This window comes from Limulus polyphemus, unplaced genomic scaffold (genome assembly GCF_000517525.1).
Source record: "Limulus polyphemus unplaced genomic scaffold, Limulus_polyphemus-2.1.2 Scaffold1005, whole genome shotgun sequence".
Lineage (NCBI taxonomy): Eukaryota > Metazoa > Arthropoda > Merostomata > Xiphosura > Limulidae > Limulus > Limulus polyphemus.
Genome location: NW_013666615.1, coordinates 314,376 through 323,775, shown reverse-complemented (window position 1 = coordinate 323,775; position 9,400 = coordinate 314,376). Strand labels below are relative to the sequence as shown.

Below are 9,400 nucleotides of genomic sequence, written 5' to 3'. Positions count from 1 at the left end.
AATAAATGCTGTTTTTGTTTTGAATTTCATGCAAAGCTACACAAGGACTATCTGCACCAGCCGTCCCTAATTTAGCAGTGAAAGACTAGAGGGAAGGCAGCTAGTTATCCCCCCCCCCCCCAACTGCCAACTTTTGGACTACTCCTTTACCAATGAATAGTGGGATTGATTGTCACATTATAATGCCCACACAGCTGCTATTTTTGTTAATAATCTTAGTATTAACATTCCGGTTATTCTTAGTGTGGTACTCTCGGGTGTAACCTCTTTTCACCACCTGAGTATTAAATCGGAAGATCAGTCAGGAAAACTGTAAAGTAAATCCAAGCTTAACTAAAAGACTGGGTTCAAGCTAAAAAAATAAACAGACCAGACGTGATGTAAAGTGAAACATTCTTTACTTATTATTACAAAGCAAAAATACAGTGTGTGTACTTGCACTGACATTGGACAGTTGCCTTCTGAAGACGTCTTTCCATGGATCTGTTCACTGTGATAAATAAACAGGCAAATCCAATGCTCTGTACTAACAGGAAATGTTGGATTTACTCAAAAGTGGCAATCTTTTACAAGATAGCCTGTAACCTCCAGATGTTATCTATTCAGCCAGTGAAGGACATTTATGTTGTTAACCTGTACTTGTGTAAACTTCCAGCAATATCACTGCAGGCAAAGTAGATACTACTTGTTAGAGAACAACAGTAACAAGAACCAAAACAACTCATTGGTTTTCTGGATCACATGTTTATGCAAAAATTACAAAGAAACAGACTAAAAAATAAAAATACCCATATTAATAAAAGAAGGCAGAAAACATATAGTATGACTGTATTGTACATTATTGTAGATTAAAAGATTTGTAGCATTTCTTCTACATATCCTTGTAGGAAATGATTTTTCACCCAAACAACACCTCTTGCTCACAAAATAGATTCAATTGCCAGGTTAGAAATCCCTATATTTGAGGCAAAGACATATCCTAATTTCTAACTGCAGAACAGAGGGAGGACAACCAGTAGGTAGAAACAGTCAACTAATCAACATCCTTAACTGAATATTGAAGTTGACTGCTGCTCTTATAATGCAGTCATAGCTGAAAATATTGTGAATGCTAACTCAATTCACTTTGGTGCAAGTGTTCTTGGGGAATATATTTATTTCCTACATATGATATGAATGAACACTTTATAAAGACTATTGAAAAACTAGTGCAAGACATTTTATAAACCAAAAATGTTTAGTAACGTTAAAGGAAGGTGTTTAAATAATGCGGAGTCAATGTTCACTGAAGTCTCAAGTAATGAAACATAGTTTTTCACAATTATTTTGTATTTTTGAGAAGTAAAGTATACTATTCAAAATTGTTAAATATGTAATCAATGCTACTGGGAAAGCTTCACACAAGAAGTCACATGTGGTAAAAAATTATCTTGCTATTATCTTACACTTTATTTCAAGATAGTGCATCACTTAGTTTCTTATTTTCGATATGACAAAATAGCTATCCATTAATCAATGCTTTTGGAGTTTCTTGAGAATTTTTGACTGATTTCAAAGAAAATACATTATACAGAAAATTATTAATTCATCATTCAATCTTTATCTGATTTTTTATCCAATTGTAGGTTGTGTTATATGTTTTAGCTGGAGTTTTGGGCATTTACTGCATGAAAGTTATTTGTAAGTACTGTATTATCCTGTTTAATTCAAAAATATTATATAAAAAGAGCTTTAAAATATTCTGTAATGCACAAACAATTGACAATGGGTTTGATTTATATATAAATGTCACTGTGTGAGTGTATATATATATATATATATATAATAAATACTATTATCCTGGTTAATTAAAAAATATTACACAAAAAGAGCTTTAAATATTCTGTAATGCACAAACAATTGACAATAGGCCCGATTTATATATAAAAGTCAGTGTGTGTGTATGTATATACTATATATATACTAAGACATTAAATAGAAGATCCATATGAATATTTATTAAATATTCTTTGTTACTTTTCATTTAACCCTTAAGTAAATTTCATGGTTTCAAAATATTATGTAAATATTATTTTTAAATTATAATTTTTTTCCCTCTAATAATAAAAAAGTGGTAAAAGTTGACACATGAGCATCTTAATTTTATTAGCTTGGCTATTTTTCCTTCTGCATATTTTGAAATTTTATATGTATATGAAGAAATGGCTTTAATATCATAAGAAATGGATTTCAATTAAAATCATTATTGTAAATAAAAGCCAAGTGCCATTTACCTAATATCCTGAATGATACAACACACATTGTTTTACACTAGGGGAAAGATAGCTAGTTGAATAGTGAGATTAAACCATTACATTATAAGGCACCCATGGCCCCAAAGTGCAGGGCATGTTTCTATAACAGATTCACAGTACAGTATGCTGATCACTACGACACGCTTGGCCCATAAGACAAGATGGCAGATAAATTACAGATTGGTTACTATGTCTACAAAGTTATTGAAATTTTAGAGTTACAGCTTGTTTCACAGGCAAATGGAATAATTATGTTCATTTACGATTCTATTAGGGGGAAAAAATGACGATAGTGAGCCACAATATTTGAAATACTAGGTTCTCTAAAGCACTGGTGATTTGTTGAATGAGTTGCACATTTTGTGAATGATGAGTATTTAAAATTGTGTTTTGTGTCCAACTCCAAAATGTCACCAAGAGTTCTTTTTCTGGGCACAGCTGGATAATAAACACACTTATACATAAGTTACATCTGTCATGGCAGTTTTACACACAAACAAATGGACACCAGCTATTTTCTTTATCAATCTATGACATATGTCAAGAATTTTTCTTTCGCAATCCTCTATGGAAAAACAAACTCACTTGCTTGACAGATTTGCCAACTCCTACTATAAACAAAAAGAATGGCTAAGAGTTATACCCCATAATATAAAAAGTTTATTAAATATAAAAAGGCAGACAGCTACTTAATGTCACAGCTAACAATGAAGAACTTTTTGGAAAGTGATGGTTTCTAATGTAATGAGTAAAAAGTCTTAGTTCACAACAATCTGCAATATATCAGATTATACTAACACCAAAACAAGTAGTTGTTTTTGCTATTGTGATCTAGCAAGTCTTTTAGGATGTTTTATTCTCCTTTTTCCACTTCATTCGTCGATTTTGAAACCATATCTGAATTTGTTTTTCTGTTAAGTTGAGAGTATGGGCTATCTCAATTCTTCTGCGTTGAGTCAGATATGGGTCCAAGTGGAATTCTTTCTCTAAGGCCAATGTCTGATAGAAACTATAAGTTTGGCGACTTCTTCTTTGATCTGGAAAAATAAGCAAATGTTTTTATCATACTTACATTAAGAAGTGAAATTTCACTTTGCAAAGCAAACTGCACTATGACAATCATATCGCACAAAATATGGTTCAAATAAAATCAATTTTATATAGCAGTATATCTCATTTAGGAAGTGGCTACCAATACTAGTAGCTGTTTGGTTGTTGAAAAGGTACTTGCCAAGATGGTTAATATAAAAAACAGCATTCTTTATCTGTATATTTTTAAAAGACTATCATTTTATAGGTACATATATACTGTAATGTAATTGTGCTGAAACCTGATTATTATTATTTTTTTGGTAAGAATTATCAGTCTAAACCAGTATTTTCAGAAATATAAACCATTAGTTTATAAACTATTATCTACAAGTGAAAAACGTTACATTAAACTTGCATATACAATATATGTGTATATGGTAAAAAACAAAAAGCCATTAATACAAAAGAAAAACAATATATAAATATATTTTTGTGTGTTTATTGTACAGTAACTTATTGTTAATTGAAGTCACACTTCATAAAAGAACAAACCATTTAAAAGAACTGAAAAATACATATATCTTCCAATTCATATCACAAATGATCCTTATCTGAAAACATATAAAAAACATCAGATGAAGAATAAAACTAACAGTTTTGCAGTCTTTTTTGAACAACTTAATTAACATAAATATTTCTATGTTAACTCAGTGTGAAGTTGAGAAGTATACTTCTCCCTATATGTATGTTATTTCTACAAACATTTGTGAAATGGTTCATCATACAAAGCTATGCCAGATTATTACACAAAAACAAACAAATCAAACACACTAATTTGCAGAGGAAACATTATTAAAACATGTTTTATTGCACATTATAAAAGGAAAACCAAGAAATTATGTAATGTACAGAATAACAGATTATTCATACAGCAAAGATCATACTTGAAACTGGGTGTAAAATTAAATGGTTACAGGTACGACTGTAACATTGCATAATTTTTTGTCATTCACCAAAATAAATAAAAAAACAGAAAAGAATTAAAACACAAAATACGAGGAAAAAATATCAGAACAAAAAAAGAAAACAGACAATTCATTTTACCTAAAATAATAAACTTTCCTACTTGAGTTTCCAAGCAGTTAATATTTTCCATAACATCGATAATTTAAGCCTTAATTTACTAATTTGTTAACATAACGTTCACTACTGGACAGGTTCACATATTGCATCATATTAAGTAATGTACTTTTTCTGGCTGTTAAAACACTTAGTGTAAAGAATCAATAAAAAAATTGGATGAAATAATTAATTTCCTTTGCAAAATACACAGAGAAACCCCAGCATTAATCAATTAGTAGGATTTATTGCTGTTTAGATTATCTTGTGTAACTTGCATGTTATTATAAACCCCTTGTAACTAACAAATGTGGTACATCAATACTTTAGAAAAAGTATTTAAAACCTAAGTTAAAATATTCTGTAACATTCAAATGTCATATTCTTTATAGGCTCCATTCTTCTCACTTCAAAGATAGTTTTTTTCTGCAGTTTTCTTAGTCAAAAATGTGAAATTGTTTGCAAAGTTACTCTGATATTGGTATTATAACTAGAAAAGGATTGTATGTTCTGAATTTAGAACACAAATTGGCAAAACTCAAAATGTGACTATTCTACAATTAACTGGTTTCTTTAAACTCCTTTCTTAAAAGTTATTATTCTTTATTGTTCAGCTTCTTAAGCAAAACTTAAAAATTGCAATAAAAATATTGTAGATGAACAAATCAAGAGAAGCTATAGAACTTTAGTTTATTGAAACAAGAAACTCTGTTGCTAAGTGTTTTTAACTAAGAAAATTATTTCATTAATGTCTACTTACAATGCTTCATTCATTGAAGTAAATTCTTAAATGTTCTGTATCACTACTATCCATCGGAGAGTTAGTTACACATTTATCAACAAATCATTATATCCTTTTGCTTCAAGCTCTTTTTATTTTACTATTTCTGCTTTACTTAAAGGGGTGAGGGCAAAGTTGAGAAAAGTACTCTTCATTTGAAGCATTAGTGAAATCGTCATGAGATGTTCCCTTGTCATTCGTACATCTTTTGGGGTTGGTAATTGTTATGTAAGCTTCAGGTGCTTGGAGAATGGGAATGATGAATCATCTCTTAATTATTCACTCACATTCTGCAGGATTGTACCAGGTTCTGTAAAGATCTGACACTGTTACCTACATGTAATAGCATTATCTCAGCAATCAAGATGTTTTATTTCAACAAGTTTGCTTTTGAAATACCAGAAAAGGAAAGTTTTTATCTCTAGACATAACTGGTAGAGAAAATGAGAAATGTTCACATCTACTCTTCTTAATACAATAGACTAGTCAGGATTATCAGGTCATTCACATTATGACATACAAACATGTGTCCTATTCTTTTTAGAACCTTTTTATACCATAGTTCTGTTTATTTAACTGTTCTTTCAGTCTTTAATTTCATGATGATTACTTGTCTATCTTTATATTCTGCACAAAGCAACTCCCAATAACACTAATATTGCTACTGAAATAAGGTCAGAAAATATTTGGAGATCTCCAACTTTTTATTTTCCCAAAACTCCTATTTCTTTATATTCACAAAATTACAAATGCACATACCAGTGAAGAAAAAACTAAACTTTTTTGTGCTTTTTGAAATAATTTTTAGTAACTATTAAAAAACCAACTATCTAATGATCAGTCTCCAACTAAGCTTGTTGCACTAATATCTTCCATTAGTTGGATAGTAATATTCATAGCTGATGATAAAATCTAGTATATTTTCTAGTTTCTCCTTCATGTTTTAAAAATTATTTTCAAATCTCTTTTCATGCATACTTGGACTTAATGGTTGGATTTTAATAAAAAGCTTATAACTAACAGGATAGTTATGCCCAAGAACAAGCTCAATTACTGCTTCAATTTGAGTTAAACTTCTAAAACTTATCTGCTGAATTGTTTGATGTATGGTGTTCATTTGAACAATTTTATTTGTTAGGGAAATTGATGTGAAGTATCACATTTAATTTAGTACCAAACAACTTTTCATCACCTCCCTTTCTGTTATGTTCTAATAATCTTCTACTTCTCACCTTAATTATCATTCATCACAGAATCATACTTCCCATAGCCAGTTTCTACCAGTGTAAATTATCGGGGACTACCCAGTATTTCAAAGGCCCGATAGTCACAGGTTTTTACAATACAAGTCAAAATTGAATGAATAAACAAATTCATAGGTCCATAACAGATGAATGCAACCTCAAATGAAATGTTTACAGGGAAAATTTTCGGAGGGGTCGGGCAACCAACCACCCCTGACAGCTTGCTCTTGTTTTAAATACAAAAAACAGAAGTATTTGAACTGACATTATAGTGTACAGCTCATAGCATTGGTTCAGTGTGAAGATAAATTTACTGACTGGAAGCTTTCAATATGTTTAATAAGTCAGGGATATAACATTCATTGTCACAGCACTATGGAATAAGAATCTTGAATGTCCATTCTCTCAGAAGAGCTAACTTCTCAAATCCTGATGCATATTTATGCATCAGGATAATAATACATGCATACAAGAAAATATGATTGGGGAAATGACAATAAACATTATCCATCCATTCATAAGAAACTGCAACCTTCAGGTCACATCCTGTGGTATTTTTGTCATAAAATTTTACAAATTTAATCAAACATTCAATTTAACATTTTAACTATTAAAAAATAACAACTTACATCTTATTGGGCCTTTGGATTAATGGGCCCTCGAACTAACAGACCATCACCAGATTATCAATGACTTTCTGACTAAGGATAAACTAACTTTGTAGATCAGAGTTCAGAACCTTATAAATTAATAAAACACCAATTCCACATAACAAACTGCCTAAGAGTAGATAATGTCATAAATCAACACATAAAAAACTAAAACTTGTAATAAATCAAATCTATCAGTTCATCAATTGAGTATCCTTGGTATTAACAATATTTTTTGCATAAAATCTAGCCTCAAGTTCTCCTATATTTACATTAGTTGTCGATCTTCCATTCAGTAAGTGGAGAATTTACTATTTTTTTTTTTTTTTGCAAAACAGTTATACAGATTACAATTAAGTTCCCAATAATCTTAAAACTTCATTCAAGTTGTGTCTAGTATATTTAATTCTGTGGTATAATGAAAATAAGTCAAACATTCTATTTCTTGAAATTTCTTTGTAAAACATTTTTATACCATTCTCTACACCACCACTGCACCAGCAAGTTACTCATTGTTAATTATTATATTTCATTTTCTTTTTGGTAAGACCGAAATTTAATATAACATTCTAAAATGGCCTCTCCAACTCCAGTCAGTTACATTAATTGTACTTGTACTTTATAGGCCTACACTTTTTCATTTTAGTACATGTAACAAATATTTTTACTCTCATACTCTTTGTTGTTTTTTACCAAAAACATTAACAGCCTAACAATAGTGTTATTATTTGATAAACTTACAATATAGTGATATTGTTGCTTAAAATAATTACATTAGTATATTATCAGCATGAGTGTTAGTAAATGAGTAATATATGGCAAATTGGAGCCTACAGGCCAAAGTTAAGGGTTATACTTGTAGTACAAGGAAAATTCATGTGTCACGACTTAGTCTTACGATTATTAGTAGGTTTTTCATTATAGTATACTGACATTGTGTGTAGAACGAAACACGAAAACCTTTAGAATATAAACGATCATTCCGCGCTTATATTTGTAAATAAAGAAAGACAATCCATTGCCTGTATTCTTGACCTTATGGAACGTTAATAGTAATAATACTATTATTACTACTACTAGCAGCTATACTAATATTAATAATAATACTTTAATAGTGCTCTGGTTCTAAAACGTTTTTGAACTTCGTATTACCAAAAGTAATATATATTGTTTATCCCGGCGGACTATGCAATAAACTAGAGAACTTACATTTTATACACCCCATTTAACACTGTTAACTTAATAACAGTTTAAGTACAAATTCCTAAAACTGCTTAAAATTTAAATTAAAAGGAAACTAATCTTAGTCTTAAGACATTCTCCATTATATTTAAACGTAAGTCTATTTTCCATGTACACGAGGTTATAACTTATATTCTGCAAGTTACAGATATCATCTACCTGCTTCTCTATTAGTTTAAGGTCTTAAATTTAGGGTTTAAAATTGGACCTTTAACGCAACTTTCTTTACATAAGTTAAACAACCTTTTCGTAAGTTGTCTTGAAACACAAATTGCACAACACTTCTGATACAATAAATACTGAATACACAAACGACCTCTTTCCCTTATAATTCTATCCTAGAAATAGAATGTAACACAATACAAAACTTACTTGTAAGTTTGAAACTTTTTAATTGTACAAAACGCTTTATAAAATAAATTTTGAAGTATCAATGAACACTTCTTTATAAAAAAAAAGCTCATTTAAGATATATATGTATAACAGGTTTTCTCAGGGAATTTAACTTAATTGACCATTATAAGTTCATACAAAAATGTTAATTTGAATTTAGAAATCTTCGATGTGCGGCGATGAACATCAGCACCACTTAGTACTTTAAACTGCGTTTTTAAAAGAATTTTTTTTATATAAGTTTATAAAAACACGTATTTAAAGCTGGTCCAGAAGGAGAAGAATACAATTAAAAGTTTAACAACTTATAAGTGCGCTTTGTATTGTCGTATATTTAAGTAAAACTTATTATTCTGATGGAATAGATTCGCTGAAATACAAGAGATTCGAGAATGTGTCTATTGACAAGTAATTCCGAGTTCTCTTATTTTTTCTGAAAAATGAAAAAGAAGTAAATAGGCTGAACACAATGAACAATCTTCATTATGTCAAAGACACAAACAGTGTATGAACTTGTTTAAACAATGAACTGTCATTATCACCGAATTGTAAGCGTTTTCTTGCCAAAATATTGTTCAAGATCGTAAAAATATACCAGATTGTTTAAATTTTTAGTTCTGTTACGTCTCCGTTTGTTAATTAACC

General features: G+C 29.9%; 1 long non-coding RNA gene across 1 annotated transcript; it reads right to left on the bottom strand.

Moving 5' to 3' along the window:
• Positions 1–381: 381 nt before the first annotated feature.
• Positions 382–8,629, bottom strand: LOC106461660. Its single transcript, XR_001290937.2, has 4 exons — positions 8,522–8,629; positions 7,100–7,171; positions 5,206–5,536; positions 382–3,331 (listed from the first exon to the last, which is right to left on the bottom strand). It is a non-coding gene; the product is annotated as an uncharacterized LOC106461660 (long non-coding RNA).
• Between the last annotated feature and the right edge of the window lie 771 nt (positions 8,630–9,400).